The sequence below is a fragment of the Lactuca sativa genome, chromosome 3 (genome assembly GCF_002870075.4).
Source record: "Lactuca sativa cultivar Salinas chromosome 3, Lsat_Salinas_v11, whole genome shotgun sequence".
Taxonomy (NCBI): Eukaryota; Viridiplantae; Streptophyta; class Magnoliopsida; order Asterales; family Asteraceae; genus Lactuca; species Lactuca sativa.
This window is the reverse complement of record NC_056625.2, coordinates 232,275,486-232,285,561: the sequence shown is the minus strand read 5'-3', so window position 1 is coordinate 232,285,561 and position 10,076 is coordinate 232,275,486. Positions and strand designations below refer to the sequence as shown.

The following is a 10,076-nucleotide window of genomic DNA, read 5'->3' as shown; positions in this document are numbered from 1 at the left end:
AAAGGCCTTTAATGACATGCAATTTATGACGCGCACGTATTTACAATACGCAAAAGTGTGTGACGTAAAAATAATGTCATCTCTCCAAAATTTTGAATGATTTAGGACGCAAATTTTTGCGTGCCCTAAAATTTGTGTCAGAAAAAAAATAAAAATAAAAACATGGAAGACACCCATCATAAACACGTGTCCTGTGCACCATGTCGCTTTATATTTTTGAAACGCGCGTTCCTATTACAAAATGGGGACAAAAACTAGGGCTTTTTTTTTTCAAGAACGTCACGAGGACTATCATTCTCTCATATCCATATCCTTCGTCTCTGCCCTAACCCACCACCACCACCACCACTACTCACCGTTTCTTATGACCTCACATGGCAGCGGCGCACGCCCCTCCTAACGCACTTGTATTATGTTTAGGGTTACGAGATAAGACATGAAGAGCAACGGATCAGTAACCCTAGAGGAGGTAAAAAATGTTTGAGAAGTTCAGAAGAATTATTATTACTTGTAAGATTCGTTCAAATGTTATTATCTGGAAAAGAAGGTGGTGAAGAAGAGTCGTGGTATCAATTGATAGAGGGCTTTGGATGGGCCATCTGATTTCAAATCTTCGGTGTAATTTAGTAAACAGATGACTGGTATGATGAACGGAGAAAATCAATTCAGCGAAGAAGGAAAAGATGCATTAGATTTAATGGAGAAAGCAACAGAAACAACAAGTGATTTGTACACGATACGAGATACTTACTTCCCTTTAGACCCAAATGAAAATTTTCAAAATTGAAAACGCAATCTTAAATCACTCTCACTCTCCTCGATTCCGTTCCTCCTGGTACGCTTCCCTCGAAACCCTACGATTTTCAGCTTTCACGATTGTAATCATCTCTCTATATGTGTGTGCTTTTAGTGTATGGTCGCTTATTTTGTTTGAATGGCATGATATGGTTTCTCGTAGCAAAAGGTTAATCGAATACAAGTTAGGTTAAGTGTTAATAATCGATTAGAGTGGTAGAAAAAGCGCATTAGAATGCCAGATTAGATTAATCTGGATGGATAGAATCATATGATGTAACTTTAATGGTGCTAATGGGGATTAATGATGAAACTATGTGATGTTTTATTATGATTGTGTTGTGCAGAACAAAGGAAATCGCCTACACAACGTGCACATATGAATACTTGAGAGGGAAAATATTGGATGTGCTCCCTGAATACTCAAAAAAAGCAGAAGATCATCTCTCTAAAGCTGTAAGTCAACTGATCATATCTTTTAATCATATAATAAGACATAAGTTCAATAAAATCTCTCATTTTATCTAGTATTTGACTTTACAGGTTAAACTGAATCCATCTCTTGGAGATACTTAGGTGTGTTTAGGAAATTCCATTTGGAAAAAAGGTGATTTACCTGCTACAAGAAACTGTTTTACCCTTTCTCTAAGCAAGGTTGATTATCACTTCACTTGTATACATTTTTATAAATTCTTACTAGTATTCACTTAATAAACATCCAACATTTTTCATTTTAATGGTAATACAGGGTCCATACAAAAGGATACTTAGCCAATTATCAATGCTTGAAAGACGAATGGCTCAAGGCAAGAAACATTTCTTGTTTTTTCAATGTGGTTGTTGTTTATGTTATATATATATATATATATATATATATATATATATATATATATATATATATATATATATATATATATATATATATATATATATATATATATATATATATATATATATATATATATATATATATATATATATATAGTTTTTTTTGAATCTAAACTTTTTTTTATAAATCTTTAGGTGCTGATAATCAAGAGGAAATTGTTAGTGAAAGCATAAAACACGCAAAGGAAGCTATTCCTTTAGATGTCAAGGATGAGAGTTCATGGTGTAAGTTTATTGCATAATTTATCAAGACATAAGAACTTATGTGTATTGATGATTTTACCCTTTCTTTTCTTCCAACAGACAACCTGGGGAATGCTTGTTTGACATGTTTCTTTGTCATGGGGGCATGGGATCACAACAAATTACATCAGTCTTTAAAAGCATACCAAAAATGGTATGTTGGAAATCTACTTTGTAGATTTGACTTTAAAAAGTCAACTTTTATCTGATATTCTTTCTTTCATGATGTAACAGGAGAAATATGAAAGCATGAAGTCAAACCCATACTTATATTTCAATTCTGCTACTGTGAATACATATCTGGAAAATTACGAAAGGGCCCTCAGTAAATTTGAAGCAGCTGCATCAAAAGATCCTTGTCTTAATGCCACCGAGGAAGTTCAAAAAATGGTCAATCTTTTTGACAAGCTAGACACTTTGTTGAAGGCAAGTTTCTATCTTTGTTATCACCCTTTTCTTTTTAAAATCCAAGAAAATTGTATCTTAAATATTAAGATAAATAAAAGTAGAAATCAAGATTGGTTTTCTTGGATGAGAGCTCGAGTCTTTGATGAGAACTCATAAGCATTTTTGTGAATTGTGATTTATATCTTTCATCTCAGTTTCTAATATATTTTGTTACATATATAGGAATGGGAGATGATTAATGATTTGAGAGCTGACATGGCAAGGCTGCAACAAGGTATGAGTCACATTCAGAGGATGCTGGAGGCAACGTTCAATTTTTGTGATAAGGATACTAGGCTCTTTTTAAGAAAAAGACATCCGAGGTTTGTTTTTATTGACCTTTGTTGTATCAAAGTGTCTGGAATTCTTGTTTATGAAATTTGAATTGCTATTTTAGGTTTATAATGGAAGCATTCAGACTATTGATGGATGTGCAACATTTTTTTTGAAGAGATAGATTCTCACATGTTAAAAAATACGAAGTTGAGTTTAATAAAGCTGCACAATCTTTAACTGATGCTTTGGTCCCTAATGCTCAAAAGAAAACAGCCTTGAATCGATTGGTCATGGTAACTTCTATTTCTCTATATTTATGTTTCCCCATGGGTAATTTGGTCATTTCTGATTAATAATGGGAATGTTCTATTTTTAATAGGATAATATTGCACTGATTGTTGTTCTAGAAGCTAAGTTGAGCAACCAAGGTGTTGATAATCTTGGGAAGCCTCAACTTGTTTGTGTGGTAAGATTCATGGGTCTTTTTTTGAAAAAGATTTATGGGTTTTTTGTATTTTTAAATGTCATGATTTCCCTTTTTCCCTTGTTTTTGGTGTGTAGGCAAATACCCATGTGAATGTTTAGCATGATCTAAAGGATGTGAAACTTTGGCAGGTTTTTATCTTTTCCCCATATCTTTTTTGTTATCTTCTTCATGTTAACATTAACAAAAAAAAAGTTTTTCTTTATTCTTGTTAAAAAAAACTATATAATTGTGTAAATTGAAGGTTCACACATTGTTAAAAGGATTGGAAAAGATATAAATCACAATTCACAAAAATGCAGAGGATGCTGGAGGCAACGTTCCATTTAAAAGGTACACAAAGTTTTTTATTATTATATTATTATTATTGTTATGTAATGAAAAAAGAAGGATAAAAAAATAAGGAAAATGTTTTTTTGTAGGTGTTGATGGAAGATGGGTCGAAGTGGGTCCATCTGAAAAAGGGAACTTGCTGTGTTTGTTGCGATAGCCAAATTGATGCGAACTTATTAACTGGTTTCCAGGGACAAATCAAGCCCAAAAGGATAGCTTCTTAATTAATGTCAACTTTTGTGACATTAATGGATCAGAACTGCTCCCCACAAACTCAAGAAACTGACTGTAAATCATATCCAAACAATTTCTAATTTGAAAAACAAGCAGGGATCTCCTAAAGTTGTCATAGTTATGTATGAAGGAAAAGAGAGATCAGTTGAAGCTGTTGAAAGGATTCGTCTTGCATTTTCTGCAGTAATTTTTTGAAATTATGAAAAAGATTTCAATTGTTTTTTTAAGTTAAATAAGTAAATTAGTTAATATCTAATAAAAAATTGAATTTACACTTTACAGATACCTATATATTCTTGAGCTCAGGATATTCCACATCTTTTGGATTTGAAGGCAACAGGGGCAACAGATACCATTCTTAAAAATGCTGAGGTAAGTAAATTACCATTTTAGCCCTGGAGTATAGTTGATTTTTGCAATTTTGATTCTAATAAAGTAATTAGTTTCTCTTGTGAATTTGGTCTTTATTTAAGGATTTTCTAATGTTTTTTTGGTCCCTAAAGGTTTTCTAGGGGTATTTTAGTCATTTATGTATTTTGCCTATTAAGAAAACAAAAAGAAAAAAAAAACATGCTTGTTCCCTCTAACTCCAAGATGTGGTGTTGCTACTTGCTAGGGTTATAATAAAAATGTATTGTATAATAAAAATGATTAAAGAAGGCATGCATGCATGTGACTTCACTTGATATACAAATAGGGAATTACAGTTACTGAGCAGAAATTTGAAATTTTATTTAAAGGTGGATTTGGACCTTGGGAACTATGAGCGGTTTCTAGATGTTAAGCTGACCCGTGATAATAATATCATGACAAGAAAGATTTAGCAGGTAACGAATGAATTCTGTACTCTATTTCTGGTGAAACATGAAGGAATTTTTTTTAATTGTATTGATTTGATTGTGTGTGTGTGTGTAGTTTGTGATTGACAAGGAGATGAAGGGAGATTATCTTGGAAAGATTGTTCAGGTAAATGGAGTGAAATTAAAGAATGTGAGAGTTTGAGTTCTAGTTGGTTTTGATTTTGATAAATTATATTTGTTGCTGTCAGCCTTGTGCCAGTTCTAAATGTTATTGGGAAACAAGTGAGTTTACAATAACTGCCACGAGACAGACTAGACTTTCTTCAATGACCTACCTTCATGATAACATATTTATTCATAATTTTTTATTTTTTTCAGAAGACAAAACCAACCCAACACAGTGTTAAGGGATTAAGAAGCTTGGGGTTGACGCCAAATATATTAGCTTGCCGTAGCACAACGATTTTAATTCTTTTTTTGTGATCCCCAATACGAGATAAGAGAAACATCAGTTGTTTTATCAATTGCTTTTTTATATCATGCGGTTTATCTTCTAACTGAAAAAGAGAAGCAAAAACTACAAGTTTGGTCTTGAATGATGCCTTACAGAGAGGAATTTGATAGCAACATTGGCTCAACATCTAATGGATCAGGAGTTAATTTGCAAGAGGGTGGTGTCACTAAGCCTATTGCAAAAGTCACATAGTTAGGGAACACCTCTTAATAACAATGTACAATCAGATCCCCTTAATTCCAATGTATTACAATTTTTTGTCACGATGTTGAATGAAATTTATTGTTTTGGTACATATTTGTTTTGTATTTTTGTATTAAGCATAAATGAGTATTGTAAAGACACGTCGTAAATGCATATCGTAAATGGTTGTTGAAGTTTATGACACGCAAATGTGTGTCGTCTTCATTTATGACAGGGGCTTTAATGATACGCAATGCGTGTCCTAAACGTGCGTCGTAAGGTTACGACACGCAAATGAATGTCGTCTTCCTTTATGATAGGGCCTTCCTTGATACGCATAGCGTGTCGTAAAGGAGCATCGTAAATGCGTGTCGTCACTGCGCGTCGTAAATGCGTGTCGTCTATAGATGACGCGCAAAAGCGCGTCATCTCCCGTTATGACAGGGCCTTCCTTGACACGCATTTGCGCGTAGTCTGAGCGTTTTACGACACACATTACGCATCGTAAAAGGCTGTTTTTCTAGTAGTGTGTTTACCGTGTTTGTTTGTTTTTATTGATTAACCTATTGAAGATTTAATCAATCTAAGAGTTTTCAACTCATCAATTGGTATCAGAGCAGCAGACTGTATAATCCGTACACATATCTTCTGTTGAAGAAGGTCTTAGGGTTTTCCACTTTGATTGATATTGTTGGAGCCGTCATCTGCTATTGACGTAGTTCTTTAATAATCGATCTTACCCTAACGTTATTTACAAGTCTGATCTTAAGCAGGTTTTTGAACAAACATCATCATGTCCATGGAAGATTCTCAGACAGACCGAATCAATATCTCCAACAATATAGGATCGACGACAAGGATTCCTATATTATACACTCAAGATAATGAATTATGGACGCATCACTTTGAAGACTACGTGATTAGTTCAGAGGACAATAGATACTTGATCTGGGAGGCGATTACTGTAGGTCCATTCGCTCAATCAAGCACTTCAAGAATTGTTAAAAATCAAAAGGAGTACAATCAACTCCTCAATGATGTGAAAGACATACCCCAAGACGAGAAGGACAAGTTTCAGTGCAACATCAAAGCTTTAAGGATGATAAGGTTCGCTTTACAATCAGACACGTTTCGGTCGGTAAGACCATGCACAACAGTGAAAGAAATTTGGGACAGGTTGAAGGAACTGTACTCTACGGATGAAGATCTTGAGCATTCACTCCAAACATTATTGCTCTCAGAATTTGGTGACTTCAAGCAGAAGCCCGAAGAGAAGCTTATTCAAGCCTTCGATCGCTTTAATCATCTCCTTAGTAAGATGATAAAACATGGGATTGAAAGGAAAGTCATTGAACAGAAGGTCACATTCATGAATGGCCTTAGAACCGAATGGATTGCTGTGGTGTCTACTGTGAAGGCACATGAACAATTCAAGGCTTATTCTCTGGAAAAACTGGTGGGAATATTAAAATCACATGAGAGTGCAGTGACTAAAGAAACGAACATGGTTTATAGCATGGGGTCCTTGGCCCTAATCTCCAAAGGAAAGAATGCTACTGAAGAAGAAGAAGATTTAGATCTTTCTGAATATGATCTAACAAGTGAAGATTATACTTTGATGTTGTCAAATCCCAAGAAGTTCATCGGAAGAAGGTTCCCAACTAATAAGAACCGAAACTGGCAGGGAAGCTACAGTGCCGAGAAAGCGAAGGAGGAACTGAAGAGTGTTTCTCAGACCGAAGAACCAAAGAAGGAAGTAAAACTTGGTGGTGACTCGAGTTTTAATTGTCACTATTGTGGAGGAAAAAATCACTTTGCCAAAGATTGCATGTTGAGAAAGATGTCAGAGATGAATGACGATGATGATGAGGAAGCGAACCTCATACGACGATTTGAGGAAATCAAGAAGAAAAAAGTTGGATTTAATAACATCATGAATGCTCTTATTGTGCAGGGAAATACTGTTGACGATGAGTTCGGTGGTGTTGAAGTTTGGTCCACAGATTCTGAAGATGAAGAAGTGAGGAAGCCCACTCATGGCAGGGCTTTGTTGGTGAAAGAAAAGGACGTTGCAGGAAAGTATCTAATGGTGACCTCTGGGGTGTGACAAATGAGAGGCTATACCACTCATGGGGGACTAGACGAAGCGAACGAGCGAGAAGATAGGTGTTTTGTAGCGAAACCTGTTAGTGAGCAGATCAACGAATGCGATGAGTTGATCAAGAAGGTACAATCTATTCTTGTTTCTTTACAAATCCCCATCACAAACTATGAAAAAGAACTAAATGGATTAAAATCTAAATTTTCTAGTATAAGTGGTAGTTTAACTCAAACTCGCGTCACAAACTCTAACATAACTGATCAAATTAGCAGGGTATCAACGAAGAGTGAGGAGAGGCGTATGTGGATTGAGCAGAAGGAGAAGGAGTTGATTAGGTCTAGGGATGAAACAATTTATTTGCAAATAGATAATTTAAAGCTTTTAAAACAATGGAATGTTTATTTTTTGATTGCTAAACGATTATATTCCAACATTACTCAATTGCATCTTGAGTGTGAAATAGGGAAGAAGATACATCGTATGATTTTACCCTTCCTTAAGTTAAAGGAGGATGAAATCGATGCCGATGCATATAACTGTTAAAACGTTGTTTCTTTTGATGATATTTCTCCCACTTACAAAATTGGTCTTGACAAAATAGAGTCCTTCATAAAGTTAAAAGACCATAAAGACATGCTCAAAAATTTGTTGGATGAAAATGACAAATTAAAAATCAAAACCGAAACTGTACAGAAATATGACTCTTTGAATGCAAAGTTGAGTTCAGAAAATAAGATTGATATTGAAAACACTTCTGAATTCAATGAGGATGATGATATGAATGAAATATCTGTAGAAGATGAGATGGATTGTTCCAAATTTGTCAAGAGCGAACCCGAAACCAACAAAAATCTTATTTCTGAAAATTTTGTTGAGTTCACTCGTTTGTCCAAAGACAAGACCAAGGTCCTTAAGGAAAAGGTTGTTGTATATCAAAAGGTCCAAACAACTCCAAATCAAATTTATACAGCTAAAGAAGTTGCTCAGCAACAGACAGCCGAACTGACAACATTAGTTGAAGAAGATAATGATGATGGTTGTGATGAGTTTTTCTAGTTAGCACCGATTGATAACGCCGATGAAATAGTAGGTATATCTAAGAAAACATCATGGAGGGTTAAAGGTAGGTATGTGGCAGAACCACTTAATAAACCTACACACTTTGATGTGCCAAGCACAAGTGGTACCAAAATTCCTTCAAGCGAACTGGTCATGGTGTCAAGCGAAACCTCTTCGCTAAAGAGCAAAACTCATGCTCAAAGACCGAAGCAAAAGTCCAACATCCACAAAACTCCAAAATAGGTGTTAGAAAGAAAGCATCAACGTAATTTGAGATACAAGAAGAATCTTACTGAAAGGAAACAGTTTTGGCGATCTCAAAACCCTAATTACGTTCGCTATGAATAGAACACTAAGTCAAAGGAAGAAGCAAAAGTAAACTCAGCTTCTCGTGCTCAACATAATGAAAACAACCGAAAGAAGAGTTTCGGTCCCCAGAATCAAAACAACCGAAAACAGAGTTTTGGTCCACAAAAGAATAGCAACTGAAAGAGGAGTTTCGGTCCTCAGATGGATGACAACCGAAAAGGAAGTTTCGGTCCTCAAAGTGAGAGAAACCGAAAGGATGGTTTCGGTCTTAGACTAACCAATGAGAAGAACCGAAGGGAAGGTAGTTTTGGCTATCAACCAAGTAAGAGCAATGACCGAAAGCTTAATTCTGCTCCCAAGTCCCATCTTTCTCATTCTCACTCTCACTCACATAATGATCGAAAGGGAAAAGGAAATATCTTTCCAGAAAATGAAAATAAGACGACGTTTAAACCCAAAGTAAAGAACTAAAAGTCTGCTAACGTCAAATTCACAAATCCAAAAACTGAACCTAAAGTACTCAAATCTAATAAAATCAAAGTTTTCACCATAAAAAGAAAAGATGAAACAACATTAATAAAAAGAACCTTTTTAGTTGATGTTTCTCTTACAATTCCATGTTATGTAAAAGGCTCACAAGGACCCAAGAAACTTTGGGTTCCAAAATCTGCTTAATTTTTGCAGGTTATGCGTGACAAGTAGTTCGACGATAAATGGTACATAGATAGTGGCTGCTCGCGTCACATGACAGGAAGAAGGGAAGAGCTGAGGGAGTTTCGGTCCCTTAAAGATGGTGGAAGTGTCAAGTATGTTAATAATTCTTTTGGCACGATCAAAGGTTATGGTATGATCACCAATGGTGATTTCACGATACGAAAGGTGGCATACGTTGAAGGCTTACAACACAACCTTATTAGTGTTTCTCAACTGGTGGTTGGTATTGGGTTAAAAGTTTCGTTCGATGACGATGGCTCAGAGATTATTAAAATGAAGACGAACAATATTCTATTGAAATCGAAGCGATAAGGAGAGATGTACCCTCTGAATCTCAATCCCATACGAGGGAAACCAGCTGTTTGCTTGCTGATGAAAGCTCACTCAAACGAAAGCTGGCTTTGGCACCAAAGACTCTCCCATCTCAATTTTAAAGACATCAACAAGCTAGTGCTTGGGTATCATGTTCGAGGTTTTCCTGTTCTGAAGTTCGACAAAGAACACTTGTGTGCTGCATGTGAAATGGGAAAGCAAAGTTGACAGAGTCAACCTTCTCGAGCCAATACAAAAGTTATTGAACCACTAGAATTACTTCATATTGATCTATGTGGTCCATCTTCAATCGAGAGCATTGGTAGTAACAAGTATACACTTGTAATAGTGGATGATTTCTCTCGGTTTACCTGGGTGTTCTTT

At 35.4% G+C, this 10,076-nt stretch overlaps 1 long non-coding RNA gene and 1 pseudogene across 1 annotated transcript; both read left to right on the top strand.

Moving 5' to 3' along the window:
- Window positions 1–634: 634 nt before the first annotated feature.
- LOC111908948 (uncharacterized) lies at window positions 635–3,866 on the top strand (annotated as a pseudogene).
- On the top strand, window positions 2,496–3,266 carry LOC128133076 (uncharacterized). Its single transcript, XR_008231268.1, has 3 exons — window positions 2,496–2,942; window positions 3,029–3,115; window positions 3,211–3,266. It is a non-coding gene; the product is annotated as an uncharacterized LOC128133076 (long non-coding RNA).
- Window positions 3,867–10,076: the final 6,210 nt, after the last annotated feature.